The 6,309-nt window shown below is 41.3% G+C and overlaps 1 pseudogene; it reads left to right on the plus strand.

Annotated features, from left to right (window-relative positions):
* Positions 1 to 5,028, plus strand: part of LOC103251954 — a 14,628-nt pseudogene extending 9,600 nt beyond the window's left edge.
* Positions 5,029 to 6,309: the final 1,281 nt, after the last annotated feature.

The raw sequence follows: 6,309 nt of genomic DNA on the forward strand, positions 1-6,309 counted from the left end.
ACCTCAGCCTCCCAAAGGCACGGGATTACAGGCTGAGCCACCGAGCCCGGCTGCCAATTCTTTTCTTATAGTATTATGGTAAAGGCTCAGGGTCCACTTATGAGTGAGAACATGTGGTACTCTGTTCTTTGTTTCTGTGCTAGATCACTGAGTATTATAGACTCTAAATCCATCCAAGTTGCTGCAAAGTCCATGTTTGTCCTCCTTTATGGTTGTGTAATATTCCATCATGTATATGTACCAATTTTTAAAAATCCAGTCCAGTTTTGATGGGCAGCATGGTATGGTTGGTTCCATGTTTTTGCTATTGTGAACAATGCAAAGCAGTCGTGTCATTTTGAAAAATAGTGCTAGGTAAACTGTATAGCCACATGCAGAAAATGAAGATGTACTCTCACTTTACACCTTATACAAAATTATCTCAAAATGAATTAAAGAACTTAATGCAAGACTTAAAACTATGACACTTTTAAAATAAAGCATAGTAAAAACACTTTATGACATTGGATTTGGCAATAATAATTTTTTAATATCACACGAGAAGCACAGGCAATAAAAGCAAAAATACATTAATGGAACAAACATTAAACTTAAAAATGTATCTACATTAGAGGAAATGATCATCAGAGAAAGAAAGGCAATCTACAAGGTGAGAAAAAAATTTCAAGTCATTCATCTGACAGGGGGTTAATATATAAAAGAATAAAGAACTCCTGCAACCCAATAACAAAAGTAACCTGATTAAAAAATAGGCAAAGGACCTAAAGTCATTCTGCCAAAAAAGATATAGAAGTAGCCAGCAAGCATATACATGGATGCTCAAAATCACTAAGCATTTCAGAAATGCAATTCTAAATGAGGTATCACCGCATGCCCATTAGGACGACCACTATAAAACAAGCAAATATAAACAGAAAATATCGAGTTAATGAGAATGTGGGGAAATTGAAACTCCTGTGCCTTGCTGGTCAAAATGTAAAATAATGTAGCCACTATGAAAGACACTGTGCAGATTCCTCAAAAAGCTAAAAATAGAGTCATTATATCATCCGGCAATTTCACTTCTGGATATATATCCAAAAGAATTGAAGGAAGGATCCTGAAGAGATATTTGTGCATCCATGTTCATTGTAACTTATTCAAAATAACTAAGAAGTAGAAGCAACCCAAAAATCCATCGACAAATAAATGGATAGATAAAATATTGTATACACATACAATGTGAAATTATTTCATCTTTAAAGACTTTTTGCTAGTAAAAACGTTCTAGAGATCAGTTGTACAATAAAAAGAATATAGTTAAGACTACTGAGCAATATACTTAAAATGGTTAAGTGGGTAAAATTCATATTATATGTTTTATATTACAATTAATTTAAAAAAACATAAAACCTCAAAAATTTATTTTGAGCATTTGTGGCTAAAGTTGTGTCCACCAAAAACAAACCAATTATTTTAAGATCTTAAAAAATAGGCCTTGCATATATGACATCTGTGCATCCGGTGGCTTAACACTTGCCAAAAGTCACACAACCTGTTTGCTGTGAGTTGGAAGCCAGATCTCCTGACTTTTAATCTAAAGAGGATTCCTCTGGAGTTTTCTCTCTATCACCTTTCCCTCTGCTAGCTTGGCATTTGATATATAGGGACTACTGCAGTAACAATTCTAGAAGAAATGAATACTTCCCAAATTGCCTAATTACTTTACTTCCTTCTTAGTTGAAGGAAAAAAAATAAACATTTTCCTCAGTTTTCTAGATGTGTACAAGAACAAGTAATTCTGCATTTAAATAATTTGACTCCTGCTTAGTAAAATGTATGTAACCTAACAATGTTAAAATATTTCAAGCCGGGATAGGTGGCTCAGCGTGTAATCCCGCGCCTTTGGGAGGCTGAGGTGAGTGGATTGCCTGAGCCCGCGGGTTCGAGACCCGCCTGGGCAGGCGAGATCTCATCTCTACAATAAAATCAAAAAATCAGCCGGGCGTGGTAGCGCATGCCTGTAATTCCGGCTACTCGGAAGGCTGAGGCGGAAGGATCGCCGGAGCCCAGCAGGTCGAGGCTGCGGTGGCCGGGAGCGGCCACTGCACTCCAGTCTGGGCGACAGAGTGAGACTCCAACTCAAATAATAATAATAATAATAATAATAATTCAAAATACAAAACAATTCTAGAAAGTGATTTGAAAATAACTAAAATGGTGTATTGCCATTAAATGACTTCATTTGAGACCCCTCTATTGAGTATCAACTTTTGAACATGTAAAACTTTCCTCTGTGGTATATCTTGCCCCCAAATAAATATTTGCTGCTGATTTATAAATAGATTCAAAGAGATATTTTGGAATCTTTGGTTTCTTGCAAAGTATTTGCAAAATCTATTATGTTGTATATTTTTTTCAGCCACCAGGTGGCATGTGCTTTGCTGCTAAAGCACACAATGAAACTATATAATAAAGATGTATCCTAAAGAAATGAATTATATCTAATTTTGCATATCTAACAAAAGATAATGATAGTGGATTTTGTCATGAATTCAGTCAATAAAAAGCCACATGATAATAAATTTAATAACTATAAGCCGGGCTCGGTGGCTCAGCCTGTAATCCTGCGCCTTTGGGAGGCTGAGGTGAGTGGATTGCCTGAGCCCGTGGGTTCGAGACCCGCCTGGGTAGCGTAGACCTCATCTCTACAATAAATCAAAAAATCAGCCGGGCGTGGAAGCGCATGCCTGTAATTCCGGCTACTTGGAAGGCTCAGGCGGAAGGATCAGCGGAGCCCAGCAGGTCGAGGCTGCGGTGGCCGGTAGCGGCCACTGCACTCCAGTCTGGGCGACAGAGTGAGACTCCAACTCCAAAAAAAAAAAAAAACATGTCACTTAAAGTTAGGTTCTTTAGAGTAGACGTTTATCCTAGCAACGAGCTCATAAACAAAAATTATAATTGATCTTAAATAGTTGAGCATAATTATTTAAATTTATATTTTTAACCTAAGCATTAGATTCATTAAGCTTTTTTTTTTACAATGGAAGTAAAAATGTATACGCTCGATTTTTATCATAGTTTATAACCCAAGTTATCAGTGAAAACCCACATAATTAAGTATCAGACCTAATAAAGTTGAAAATAAGCTTCACTTTAAGAAAACTCTCAAGTATAAAGAAATATTAGAAGATATTTATTCATTTTACAAAAAAAATTCTACAAAAGTATTTAATGCAGTATTACTTGGACGAGTGAATTTCCTTAGAGTATTTAAATTTTCATCTGACCATGAAAAAGGGAAGAAAGGCCAACCAGGTGCTAATGAAGTTGTGACAACCCTCTGAGGATGAAGAAGTCTTTAGAAAAGTGAAGAGATCTCAAAGCAGCTTCTTGGCTCCTTCTCGGCTATCCGCCTGGTTCGGCCTACCTGTCTCCACTCCAATCTCCACCACGTCCATTTGTGATCCAGAAATCCTACAAGATGTCCACATCCGGCCCCTGGATGTTCAGCAGCCACTCCTACACGAGCAGGCCCTCTAGCTACTCTGGGGTGGGCAGCCTCAGCTTCCAAGGTGGCCTGGGCACCAGCATGAGCCTGGGTACAGGCTATGCCAAGGTCGGTGGTATCACAGCCGTCATGATGAACCAGAACCTGCTGCATTCCCTTATGCTGGAGATGGACCCCAATATCCAGGCCGTGAGCATCCAGGAGAAGAAGCAGATCAAGACCCTAAACAACAAGTTCGCCTACTTCATAAACAAGGTGCGGATCCTGGAGCAGCAGAACAAGATGTTGGAGACCAAGTGGAGCCCTCCTCCAGCAGCGGAAGATGGCCCGCAGCAACACGGACAGCATGTTCGAGAGCTACCTCAACAATCTCCGGTGGCAGGTGGATACGCTGGGTCAGGAGAAGCTGAAGCTGGAGGCGGAGCTGGGCAACATGCAGGGTGAAGATATCAAGAACAAGTACGAGGATGAGATCAACAAGCACACAGAGATGGAGAATAAATTCATCGTCCAAAAAGGATGTGGACGCCTTTGGGAGCCTGAGGTGAGTGGATTGCCTGAGCCCGCGGGTTCGAGACCAAGCAGGACATGGGGCGGCAGCGCAGCTGTGCAGCGAGACCTCATCTCTACAATAAATAAAAAAATCAGCCGGGCGTGGTGTAATTCCGGCTACTCAAAAAAAAAAAAATAAATAAATAAATAAATAAAATAAATAAATAAAGGATGTGGACGAGGCTTCCATGAACAAGCTGGAGCTGGAGTCTCGCCTGGAGGGGCTGACAGATGTGATCAACTTGCTCAGGCAGCTGGATGAGGAGGAGATCCGTGAGCTGCAGTCCCAGATTTCTGACACTTCCGTGGTCCTGTCCATGGACCGCAACCACTCCCTGGACATGGACGACATCATTGCCGAGATCCGCGCCCAGTACGAGGAGATCGTCAAGAGCAATGTACCAGATCAAGGATGAGGAGCTGCAGACGCTGGCGGGGAAGCAGGGGGATGACCTGTGCTGTAGCAAGACGGAGATCTCTGGGATGAACCGGAGCATCAGCCGGCTCCAGGGTGAGATCGAGGGTCTCAAAGGCCGGAGGGCATCCCTGGAGTCCCCCATCACGGAGGCAGAACAGCGCGGGGAGATGGCCGTAAGGACGCCAACAACAAGCTGGTCGAGCTCAAGGCCGCCGTGCAGTGGACCAAGCAGGACATGGGGCGGCAGCTGTGCGAGTACCAGGAGCTGGTGGTGAAGCTGGCCCTGGGCATTGAGATATCCACTTACCGGAAGCTGCTGGAGGGCGAGGAAAGCCGGCTGGAGTCTGGCATGCAAAACTTGAGTATCCATACCAAGACCACCAGTGGCTACTCCGGTGGCCTGAGCTTGACCTACGGATGCGGTCTCAGTTACGGCTTTGGCTTTGGCTCCAGGGTGGGCTCCAACTCCTTCAACCGTACCAACTTCCCTAGGGTCGTGGTGGTGAAGAAGATCTAGACCCGCGACTGGAAGCTGGTGTCTGAGTCCTCAGATGTCCTGCCCAAGTGAAAGGCCACCTCAGCTCCCCCGAGTCTGCCCCCTCCTGGGGCCACCCCAAAGTCTGTGGGGGAGGTGGCTTTGCGGGGTGGGAGGGTGTAGGGCATGGGAGTCACTCCTGAGGCTTAGCCCTAGCCCTCAGATCACTCCTAAGGGGAGTTGACTGCCTGGGGTATCCCCCTCTTGCCTGTGCCCCCAACTAAAAACTAGTTCAATTTTTTTTCCCCAAAATAAAACTTCGGCTAACTCTGCCAACCAAAAAAAGAAAAGTGAAAAGATAGTATTTGCTATTTTTTTCCTTCTCTCAATAATTTACCTTTCTTTCTCTATGCAACCTCAAATCCAAGTAGCTAAGCCATTTTGTGTTTGCTATACTAGACAGTCATGTCACAAAGCAGAAAACAGAGAATATGGAGTGTTCGTAGCTTGAATTTTCAAAAATTACACTTTTGCAGAATGAATATGACTATTTAAAAAAGTATTCTGTTAATTAAACTTCAAACTATAAGTTTTAATTTGAATTTATTTTTAATTGACAATAGTTTTGTATATTTATCACATACAACGTGATATTTTGAAATATGTGTACATTACGAAAAGGTTAAACAAGCTAATTAACATACACTTTACCTTATGTACTTGTCACTTTTTTTGGTGAGAACATATAAAACCTAATCTCTTGGCATTTTTTTTTGGTATATAGTTGACTGTTATTAACTGAAAATATGTTGTACAATAGACAATTTCATTTGGCTAACTGCGAATTAGTATCCTTTATCCAATGTGTTCCCTGTCCTCACCCTTAACCCCACTCTTTGGCAACCACCATTCTACTTTCTGCTTCTATAATTTCGATTTTTAAAAATTTTTCATATGTGGGATCATGTGGTATTTGTCTTTCTGTGCCTGGTTTATTTCACTTGGTATATTATCCCCTAGGTTCATCCATGTTGTTGCAAGTGACAAGATTTCCATCTTTTATAAAGCGGAATATTATTCCATTGTGTATCTATACCACAATTTCAATTACTTAATCCATTTCTCCTTTGATGGGCAGTTAAATTGATTCCATATCAAGACTAATGCAAATAATGCTGCAGTGAACATTGCAGTGTAGCTAGCTCTTCAACATAATGATTCCATTTTCGTTAAGTATATACCCAGAAGCAGGATGGCTGAATCATATGACAATACTATTTTTAATTTTTGAGGAATCTCCATACTATTTTCCATAATGGCTGTATTAAATTACATTTCCACCAAGAGTGTGTAAGGATTCTCTTTTCTCTACAT

The sequence above is a fragment of the Carlito syrichta genome, unplaced genomic scaffold (assembly GCF_000164805.1).
Source record: "Carlito syrichta isolate Samal-C Ts95f unplaced genomic scaffold, Tarsius_syrichta-2.0.1 Scaffold150313, whole genome shotgun sequence".
NCBI classification, from domain to species: domain Eukaryota; kingdom Metazoa; phylum Chordata; class Mammalia; order Primates; family Tarsiidae; genus Carlito; species Carlito syrichta.